Source organism: Biomphalaria glabrata, chromosome 4 (assembly GCF_947242115.1).
Source record: "Biomphalaria glabrata chromosome 4, xgBioGlab47.1, whole genome shotgun sequence".
In the NCBI taxonomy this organism is placed as follows: Eukaryota; Metazoa; Mollusca; class Gastropoda; family Planorbidae; genus Biomphalaria; species Biomphalaria glabrata.
This window is the reverse complement of record NC_074714.1, coordinates 52,318,467-52,327,250: the sequence shown is the minus strand read 5'-3', so window position 1 is coordinate 52,327,250 and position 8,784 is coordinate 52,318,467.

Genomic DNA, 8,784 nt, shown 5'->3' with positions numbered 1-8,784 from the left:
CACATTTGTTTTGGGGGGTGGGGGGTGAAGAGGTTGGGGGCAAGGGATGGGGGGGGGGAGGGAGATTGAAACTTCTAACAAAATCATTGTAACTCCAGTTGTGATTTGGCTAATGTAATACTTTTTTTTTTTTTTGCATGAACAAAAAATGTTTTAAATTTCTATCCATTCATTTTCAGTGCTTGTAAAGAAAGTGAACATGATTTTTGAAAATCATTTTTTTTCATCTGATTGTGATTTGGTCAGTCATGCGTCCCGAGACATGACGTTAAACTGCGCTCCTCTTGCTAAGGAATAAGGGGGGATAAAGAGATCCTGGTGTTTGAGTGGTGGCTATCTGAGGATAAACCACAACAACACAATACTTTGGCTCCAAGTTCCCCTAGACCTGAGACCCAGATGGCCCGCTCTGGGTCAACCGGCTGGTCATGCCGAGCTACCAGCATTGGTCGTCGACCTATGCTGGAGGTCGGTGGCTGGAGGGTCAATCAGGGAGCTGCTGTATCGGACACATGTCCGATGTAGCAGCTGACTGAGTATAGCACCTGTGTAGCCCTGGCGGGCTCATTCTGGACATCCGAATGGCCCGTCCCCTTGTTGGACTCGATGGCGGGTGGGGAGCACAGGTGCCGAATTAACCAAAATATATATGGACAAAAAAACACACACAAAACTACTTGCCCCAGACCTATGTCTGGGCAAGAAACGTCGAATTGACGATAAAAAAGAGGAGGTCCCAAAAAGCTGTGCCACCTGGCCATCATTTCTGGTGGTTAGATGCACAGAGGAGGGAAAAAGCCTGACAAAGTTGAGCCCTTTTATTATCTATAAGGGACTCAAGTCAGTAGTGGGAGAGCCCAAGAGTGTGTCTAAGCTACACAAAACAATGGAACTCCTTGTAGAAGTAGACAGCAAGACACACTCTGATGGGCTTTTAAGATGCAGAAGACTCTGTGATCTCCAAGTGGAAGTCATGCCACACAAGAGTCTGAACACCAGCAGAGGTGTAATCAGCTCTAGGGACCTACTGGAATGTTCCGAGAAGGAAATAGTGGAGGGCATTGAAGGAGTCACCCATGCCCGGCGCATTACCAGGCGCAGGGAGGGTGAGGAGGTCAAAACCGCCACTATTATCCTCACATTCGGAACTAGGACACCGCCAGAGTATGTGAAGGCAGGATACCTACGAGTTCCAGTGAGGCCCTACATACCTAACCCCATGAGGTGCTTCAAGTGCCAGGGTTATGGACACGGCGCGGCAGTCTGCAAGAGGAACACTGTGTGTGCCAGATGTGCTGGAGAGGGTCATGAGGACAAGGGCTGCACAGCCCAGTTCAAATGCCCAAACTGTCAAGCTGGCCACTCAGCCTACTCCAAGGACTGCCCTGTGTGGAAACAGGAGGTTGCCGTGCAGGAGTACAAGGCAAGAAACGGATGTACCTTTAGCCAGGCGAAATCGGCTGTACTGGCCCTACCCAAGGGCCAATTCGGCTTGACAAAGACCTACGCCCAGGCTGTTGCTAAGAAAGGAAGATCCATAGCCACACAGACGGACACATTGACCCCACCACCCCCTCCTCCTCCCCCAACTCAGAAGAAAACACCGCCAAAGAACACACCTCTGAAGAAACAAGAAAGCCCTGTTGTCATGCTAAAGAACAGGTTCTCTGTGCTCGCTGATGAGAGCATGGAGACTGAGCAGCATGTCAAAACCAATACTCCGGGAGAACCCGGAGACATCATGTCTGACACAGGTTCTCCTCAGAGAACCCAGCCAGACACCCCAACCTCTACCGAGTTAGAGGTTGACCAACTCCCTAAGGGGAGAAATCAAAGCGGAGAGGATGCCCGAGGTGAGAGAGGAGGAAATAACCTCCGCTCTAACCAGAGGGATCTCCCCTCTCCAGAGAGAAAGACTTCCCCCAAAAGGGGGTTGTCCTCCTCTCCATCCAAACCCAAGAATAAAAATACCAAGGTCACTGGAATAAAGGGAAACCCCTCCGGGGGCCTCCCAAGGCCAAATAGCTCCAAGTAGGTCATCTAGAATAAGCCATGGATTCCAGAATTGTACAGTGGAATTGTAGAGGCCTCAAGGCCAATTACGAGGAAATGCAGCTACTGATGGACTCTGAGACTCCTGTAGCTGTCTGCTTACAGGAAACATTTCTGAAAGATTGCATCAGCTTCCGAAGCTACCGTGCTTACACCAAGAATGTTGAGGATGCAGAGAGAGCATCAGGTGGAGTCTGTATCCTTGTGAAGGATAGCATCCCCCATGAGAGGGTAGAACTACAGACCACACTACAGGCCGTAGCAGCTAGGATAACCCTTCACAAGGTTATCACTTGCTGCAGCCTGTATCTACCACCAGGCGCTCCATTAAACCGAACAGACATGGAGGACCTATTGAAACAACTCACCCGGCCTTATTTAATCCTTGGGGATTTCAATGCCCATAACACCATGTGGGGATCCAACAATACCGACACAAGAGGTCGTATGCTGGAGGATATCTTCCTCCAACATGATTTATGCATACTTAATGATGCATCACCGACCTACTTGCACCCAGGAACTGGATCATTCACATGCATTGACCTCACCGTATGCGTCCCCGGACTTCTGGACGATTTTAAATGGTCAGTTAGCAATGATCTACGGGGAAGTGATCACTTCCCAATCATCATTACTAACAATCTCCCTTCATTGGGACGACCTCAGCGGTGGAAACTGAATAAGGCCGATTGGGAACAATTCCAAAAAAGATGCTCTGAGGATATCACAGAAAATATCCTCCATGAACAGAACCCAGCTGATACCTTTGCTAGCAAGCTACTAAGTATAGCCAGGAAAGTTGTACCCCTAACCTCTGCAAATCCAAAACGGCCTAGCAAACCATGGTTTGATACAGCTTGCAAAAGTGCTATTGGTGATAGGAAAAAACGACTGGCTGCATTTATAAAGAATCCTTCCCAGGAAAACCTAAAGCTATTCAGGATAGCTAGAGCAAAGGCTAGACAAACCATACGGTCAGCCAAAAGGAATTCCTGGAGAAGTTTTGTCGGCAGTCTGGATGCCAAAACTTCTGCTAGAGCGGTTTGGAAGGCAGTAAGGCGAATCAAAGGGAAAGAATCAAATGCAATAGGGCATTTGAAAAACCAAGGACGAACTGTCACGTCCCCCAGAGAAATAGCTGACTGCCTTGCATCCTCAATAGCAGAAAAATCATCCACTGCACACTACACGCCAGAGTTCCAAAAAGTCAAAACCAGGGAGGAAAGACACCCCATTGATTTCAGGTCAGAGAACAATGAAGACTACAACAAACCGTTCTCGCTTGAGGAACTGAGGGAATCGCTGGACAAGTCACATGACACAGCGCCTGGAGAAGACGAAATCCATTACCAGTTCCTCAAGCACCTTCCCGAACCCTCATTGGCAGTCCTGCTAGGGGTCTATAACTGTGTGTGGCAAACAGGCGCTTTCCCAAACAGCTGGAGGAAAGCCACAGTTATACCGATACCTAAACCGGGAAGAGACGGCTCTGACCCAGCTAACTATCGACCAATAGCACTAACAAGCTGCATCTGCAAAACCATGGAAAGAATGATTAACAGTAGGCTGGTCTGGTACCTGGAAAGGAATAAAGTGATCTCAAACTACCAGTGCGGATTCCGGCAGGGGCGGACAACAACTGACCACCTGGTAAGGCTGGAAGCTTATATTAGAAATGCATTACTCAGAAGAGAACATCTAGTAGTTGTATTCTTCGATATAGAAAAGGCCTATGACACAACCTGGAAACATGGCATTCTACGTGACCTGGCGCTTATGGGGCTTAAGGGACACCTCCCCCGTTTTGTGGAGGAATTCCTGAAAGATCGAAAATTTCAGGTTCGAGTGGGCAACTCCGCTTCTGACACTCATGACCAGGAAATGGGTGTACCCCAGGGCAGCATTCTGTCAGTCACCCTGTTCAACATTAAAATAAATAGCATCATAAATGCGCTGTCCCCTGGCATAGAGTGCTCTTTGTATGTTGATGACTTTGTCATTCTTACTTATGGGAAAAACATGAACACCTTAGAAAGGAAATTACAGTTATGTTTAAACAAAATTCAGGGTTGGGCAAACTATAATGGTTTCAAATTCTCAGACTCCAAAACAGTTAGTATGCATTTTTGTAATCTAAGGGGACTCCACCCAGACCCTGAACTATTTATACACAAAAAGAAGATCCCTGTCGTGAAAACTACAAAATTTTTAGGCCTCACCTTAGATTCCAAATTTAATTTTCTCCCCCACATTAAGGAACTTAAGAAGAAATGCCAAAAGTCATTAAACATACTAAGAGTACTCAGCCATACGGACTGGGGAGCTGACAGAGATACCTTGCTGCTGCTCTATCGGAGTCTAATTCGATCCAAGCTAGACTACGGATCCATAATATATGGAGCAGCAAGGAAGTCGTACCTAAAAATACTGGAACCAATACAAAATGCTGCCCTGCGTCTCTGTCTCGGCGCGTTTCGTACATCACCTATCCCAAGTCTCCATGTGGAGGCTGGAGAACTCCCCATGGATATAAGAATGAAAAAGCTTGCAATGCAGTATATAGTCAAGCTAAAATCCAACCCCACGAACCCTGCTTTTGACTTCATATTTAACCCCACAGAGGTAGAATTATACAATCGAAGGCCTAACGTCATACAGCCGTTAGGCCTTCGAATGAGAGAACCCATCCAAAATTTAACCCCACCCATTGACCAAATCTCTAAAATAGAAACCCCTCAGAATCCTCCTTGGCTAATGAATAAACCCAAATTAAATTTATCCCTCCTTAATTTCAAAAAAGAAAATACAGACCCAAGCATACTACAAGTCCACTTTAGGGAACTGCAGGAGAGCTACGGAGATTGTGGCACCATCTACACAGACGGATCCAAAATGGAGGGAAAGGTCGCGTGTGCCTGCTCCTTTCGGAACAAAACAATCTCCCGTAGACTCCCCGATGGCTGCTCCATCTTTACGGCCGAATTGCACGCAATATTGCTTGCACTTATGGCCGTAAAAGCATCAGAAAGGAGTAAATTTATAATCTGCTCCGACTCCAAATCTGCATTGCAAGCTTTGGGGCGGATGAAGACTGACATCCCATTGGTACATAAGAGCCTGAAGCTGTTGGACCTAATAACAGCCGACCGTAGGGATGTCACCTTCATCTGGGTCCCCTCCCATGTTGGCATTGAGGGAAACGAAGCCGCAGACAGAGAAGCAAAGAGAGCCCTAAATCATGCGGTGTCAGGAACCCAAATTCCCTTCTCGGACCTGAGACAAAGTATTGCCTCTGCCACCTATCGAGAGTGGCAGAACCGATGGGAGGCTGAGACTCACAGTAAACTCAGGCAGATTGTGGCGGATGTCAGGTGGCGGCCCACATCTAAGGGTCTGACAAGGCGTGGTAGCACAACCATGTCCAGACTTAGGATTGGCCACACCTACATCACGCACTCTTTTGTACTGAAGAGAGAGGAGCCCCCACATTGCGAGTACTGTGACTCTCGCCTCACCGTGGAACATATCCTCGTTGATTGCCCCAGATACCAGGATATCAGGGCGAATTATTTTAGAGCCACTAATCTAAAAACACTATTTAATAATGTCGACCCTGGGAAGGTACTGGGCTTTATTCGGGAAGTGGGGCTATCTACGAAGATCTGATTTCTGAATTTGTGATCATGCACTATTTACATTAGATTTTTACCAAATATTTAAATTTTTACTACCTTTACTATTTTAACTGTGAATAGACCTTGATTTTAATTATATGACTGTATAGAATCTGGCCCTTGTTGTTTAGAGAGAGAGTGGTCCTTGAGGAACTGCAGGCACGACATGGCCTAAATTGTGCCGATGTGCCTCAAATCAACAAATCAATCAAATCTTGGTCAGTCATTAGTTTTGTCCACATTTCTTTCACTGTTTTTTTTTAATAACAAACTCTTTAACACAAAAAAAAGTTGTGTACTAAATTCTGCAGGATTTTAAATTTTTTTTTTTTTTTTGTTTAAGTGAAAGATTAGTAAAAATTTCTGAAGATAAAACTTCCTTCCAGAGTAAAGAGTTTACTCCTGATCTCCCAGAATAGACAATTTGGTGTGGAGACTGGAATGGCAAACACTTTGTTCACAACTTTGATACATTCATCCAGACAGAAGGTTGTAAAGGAATTCAGACTAGAAGTTTTTAGAAATGTGAAGCAAAAAATTGTTGCGCTAAGTCCAACATAATGAAGAAATGAGGGATTGTTGTGCCTTTGATCTGACTCGAATATCTCTTAGACCAGCATTAACTTAGAACTAGAGCTTTTTCTCTATACAACTAAACATCACTCAGTAGTGTGATCATAATAGACTGTATATTAACTTTCATTCTGTTTCATGTGTGGATTTTCATTTTGATAATTTCTTATGGCTTATCACAGTTTACAAAATGTACATTTTTTGTTTAGCTGCCTTATTGTCACATGATGTCCGGTTGTTAGTTGTGCTGGGCTTCTCATCTCCCGTGAAGGCTTGGATTTATCGTTGCAGTTTTTTCGTACAACTCCGCAAGCAGTTCTAATGCAAACTTGAGAATAGTTTTTAGATGAAATTGAAGTTCTTTTGCTAACCACACAACACCCTGCTTAACCATGTCCAGAGTAACAGATAAGTTTTATTTTAGACCACTGATTCTGAAAACATTTTTTTAAAATGTGGTAAGTTAGCTCTACTGTAAGTCAGTGCTAGTCTTGGTCTAAGCTTTTGTTTTTGTTTGGTCGATAGTCTCAGTGCATCAAATCACTTTAGAGACATTGTAACAAGTATTTTATTGATGTGAGAAGAGTGTTTCGTAGGTTATTGTAAAACATTTGTCCAACCAGTTGTGATTAAATTGTTCATTCTGTTACTTATTGTCAAGACTTCATTGCATCGTATGTAAAATAAAAAGTATTTATCTTTGTGTGCACGGGTTTTTGTTGATTTCTATGAAGCTTTTATATTTAGTAAACATTTTTATTTTCTTGGAATAATTTTTTGGCAATTTGTGTGTGTGGTTTTCATACACATAGACCCAATTCTAATGAGTCCCTGACATTAGTTGGTTGTTGTGCTTGCCACATGACACCCTCATTAACTGTCTGTCATAGATACAGAAGACCATCATCTGAAAGGGGAGCTTTTACTTTTTTTTTTTGGATACACATCACTGGTGGTGAGGATTTGAAGTTAGTGAGAGATTTTTTAGTCTTTTTTAATTTTTTAAAGTAATATGCATCCCAGTTTTACAAACTATTATATATATAAGGCATTGCCTTCCATTCTGGGTGCATTATTTCACATGACCATGCAAATCCAGTTGTTACCTGCATATTTTGCTACATCTAGCAGACAAAGCCTTTGTCCTCCAGGGGTCTATTTAAGTTTTCATCATCTAAGCCTACCTTTGGGTGTCCCTCTTTTACGCTGTCCAATATAATTGAATTGTCTGCAATCATGAATTAGTAGTGACACTGGACAGCTTTCTTTAACTATTTACATATTTCAAAACTAAATAAAAGAAGTGAGATATACCAGATCACTATAAAAATTATTTTCATAACATTAAAGCATTTTTTAATGACATGGAGAACCGTGCTAATAGGTTAAAAGAGAGAATGAATCTTTAATAACAAATAATAACATGGTCAGATAAAACTCCAAGATAAGCTAAGGTGAGGCATTCGGCAATCAAAATGAATATAATTAACATCTGTTTCTACAGGTTCCTGGTAGTGATAGTAAATATGAATTTGTAATATTACTCTAAATCCAAACTTCCCTGCCTTGCTGCTAAACTCAAAACTCAGGAAAGCCTTTGGGAGTCAACCCTTAGGAAAAAAAAAAATTAGGAAACGGTCACTTTAGGCAGCTTGTAGCAGTGCTACACTTTGGCAGAGCCTTTGACTGACAAAAAGTTGCATAGAGAAGAAGGAACTGCTATGTGGGTGACAATGCTCTGACCATAGCCAGTTTCCATGCCCTCCATTAAATAAGTCAGTGGCTATTACTATTTGTACAGTACATTTACAATTCACTTCACAACCTGATCCTATTTCTTTGGGTGGAGATCTGGTCAAATGTTATCAAACCATTCTGAGCTATTCAGTAAGCACACAGTTGATTAAAATTTGAAATGAAAAAAAATGAGATTCCAACTCTCATGCAGTTTATGTCACTCAGCCTCACCTAAGTTAGATTTCAGAAAGTTTAGACAAACTTTGTGTCTAGTAGTAACAGAGTAACAACTCCACCAACTAATTTGTCAAATTTGTATAAGAGAAAAAATCTGTGCTAAGTCTGTTGTCTGCATTCCACTCAAGCTAATAGTTTTTTTGTTTTTTTTTAACAAACCCAGTTTGATATATGAAAAACAAAATCTTAGAATATACAAGTAGAATTATTGTCATTGAACTTGGTAGCTTTTCGTCAATGAGGTGTTTAATAGCAATAAATACTGAACAGAGCCTTAACTTTTCTTGCATCCATCCTAAACATAACATTCAATAGTTCTGTGTGCATGGATATTTACACTTCAAGAAATTTCCACTGCATATACAATACTTGAGTTGCATATGTAATACTTGAGTATGTCTAAAAGTGTACAAGCCTTTCAATTACTCTACCACTTTGGGCTAATCTACTACTGCAAATGTTGTAGACTCAGAATGTCTGTCAAGAAATAGCTCCCCCCAACACACAA